The sequence below is a fragment of the Belonocnema kinseyi genome, chromosome 5 (genome assembly GCF_010883055.1).
Source record: "Belonocnema kinseyi isolate 2016_QV_RU_SX_M_011 chromosome 5, B_treatae_v1, whole genome shotgun sequence".
Lineage (NCBI taxonomy): Eukaryota > Metazoa > Arthropoda > Insecta > Hymenoptera > Cynipidae > Belonocnema > Belonocnema kinseyi.
In genome coordinates, this window is record NC_046661.1 from 68,850,497 (window position 1) to 68,853,512 (window position 3,016).

A 3,016-nucleotide genomic window follows, 5' to 3' on the forward strand; every position below is an offset into this window, starting at 1 on the left:
ATGAATATTTAATAATATTAGATCAAATATAACAATTTGAATTTTTCTAAGCAAATTAGATAAACAGATTTGAAATTTTGGCCCTTTGGCATAGACATTTTTTTTGCGCTGGAACTGTTTTAAGCTATTGGACCAATGACTGATAGTCGTAAAAATATTAGAAAAATTAACAATAACCACTGTTATCAACAATTTTTGTGAGAAAATATGTAAACTTAAGGTTTTATCAAATTTAAATTTCCTTTGATGGTCAAGACGGTAGGTTATTGTCAAAAGCTTTTGTATTGAGTGAATCTTTGCATGCAGTTTTATGATTTATTTTCAATCTATTACGATTGAAATTGGCCTTTTTCTAAGTGAAACTGTCAAAATTTGGAAATTGTTTATGTAAATTGTTTATAAACATGTAAGTTGTTATATTCTATCAAATGTTATCAAAGATACATTTTTTTAGGAATATCCCTAACCATTGTAGCAATTAAAATAAATGAAAATTTCTATAAAACCTTACACTTGAATATTTTGTCACTAGATTTATTTATAAGAATGGTCATTGTTAACTTCTCAAATATTTTTGTTGACTAGCAGTCATTCGTCCAACAGCTTAAAACATTTTTAGTGCAGAAAAAAAATTTCTGTGCGAATGGACCACAATTTTGAATTTGTTTATCTAATTTGTTTGCAAAAATTTAAATTGTTATATTTTATCAAATATTATTGAATATTTATTATTTTAAGGAATACCTGAAGTCGCTCTGGTCATTTAAGGAAATTATAATTTGAAAAATCTCAAATTCTAATATTTTGCCACAAAATTTGTTTATCACAGTGGTTGTTATAACCTTTTAAAGTATTTTTGTTATTAAATGTCATTCCTACATTAATGTGAAGTATTTTTAGCAAAAAAATTTTTGCCGATGATAAGATTATTTGTCAATTTGTTCATAAAATTGGTTTATAAGAAATAAATGGATTCATAAATACATTATTTACATTCTATGAGTCCCTAAACATTCATTTCAGACAATATAAAGTTTTCCTGATCAGTTATTAAAGCGTAAAAAATTGTTATATAAAAAATTTAGTTTTTCCATACTTTGAGTGGAAAAATTTTTAATAAAAAATAGTGGAGACAAAAGTTCATAGAGTCAGGATCTACAGAATTTAATAATCTTTGATTTAAAACGAAAAATTCAGAATCGCAAGAAAATGGAAGGATTTGGACATTTTTCACTGACAAAAGTGCATTTCCTCCAATTGTGCGTCATAAGTACAGTACGTTTGTTTATAGAGTTTAATAGCTTATAGTCTGTTTATTTTAGAAATGATGTTTGCAATAATATAATTAATAATTTAATTCAAAATCTTCTTTAAATTGGAATTTTTAAATAAAATTATTAGGGGTTGTATGCAGCAGGAAAAAACTTTCAAGATTAAGCAATAAATAAATTATTGAACTGCATAGATGTATATTTGATTTTCGGTTCAATTTAAATAAATATATACATTATATTGAATATTATTATATCTATTTTCTCATTTATCAGTCTTGTTAATGACTTTTTACCAAATTATTCCCTCAAAACATTTGAATTATAATTACCATTACTTTTTAAAAATATTTCCTTTACAAATTGAAATTGTTAAAATTTTAAAGGTTAAAGGATTCTTCACTTTGCAACTCAAGTTGTAGTCTTACATATTTTAATTATAATTATATTTAAATTGGTTATAAGTTATATATTTTTTATTAATTCTTCTGATCATGTATATGTTTTAAATAATTTTGTCATTGAGGACTTAAATATTATTCATTTTTTTAATTAGCTACGTTAATAATTTAAAAATAAATATATTTTTTACTAGAACAAATAATAAAATCAATAATATCAGTACAATAAATCCTAGAAATATGAAGTTCGAACTGCTTTCAAAATGTATCTTAAAATTAAATTTTATTCATATTAAACAACATATTTTTATGACTTTTTCTTTTCTTAAATAATTAGTAATAGTTACTCTTATTTTTTCATATATATTTTTTTGTTTATTTGCAATAAGCATCAAGTTTTTAATTATTATTGATAATTCTTAATGCAATTCAATGAAAAAGACAGACCTACTTTTGGTGGCGCCATCTGTTAGATTAAATTGACCGACAATTCCCCTCCGGATCGTAAGAAAACAGAAAAGTGGGGGCGATGCATGGAGCTAGTTCACAGGCTACCACCATTCTGAATGTTTACTCACACTAAATTATAATGAAATAAATTCTGAAAGATATGCTCTCGACCAATCCGCTTTATGTAGAAACAGACAGGTGTACATCTCATATGTTTCTTCTCTCTCTTTCTCTCTCTGAAGGCCATTTCCATTCTGCCCAAGGCGTAATCGGTCCATTTCTATTTGTCAATGCTCTAATGTCATTCCTTAAAATGGCATCTTGCGACAGCTTAATTATTGCTTGTTTTTTTGGTGCAAAGAACATGTGAAATTTCTGTTCGTTGTTGTCATAACCAGACTTGCAACCAGGAGCTACACATTTACGTCATAACACATTTTGTGAATTTCTCGCAAACTAATCGTTTTTTAATTATTTTTCTAAATTCTACAATGTTTATCAACAGAAATATCAGACCAACTAATCGTAGCGCCATATGTTGGGTTAGTTTCGCCGCCATTTCTTCTCCGGATCGAAAGAGAACAAATAAGTGGGGGCGATGCATGGGTTTGGTTGCCACACTGTCCCAGTAGTTATAAAATTCTCGGTACAAAGATTTGCAGAATGTTAACGAGAACTTTCATTTTTTACTATTATTTTTTTATTTTTTAAGCTAAATAACGTTTATACCAGCCCTATGCATCGCCCGTGCATGTGTATGCAGTATTTGTTATTTTAGTATCCGGAGGGGGATCCTAGTTCAAATAATTCCAATAGATGGTACTCCGATCGGGTAAGCCTGTTTTTGCATTGTTATGTATAGTAAAATTACAAAAATTCATTAAAAACTTGATA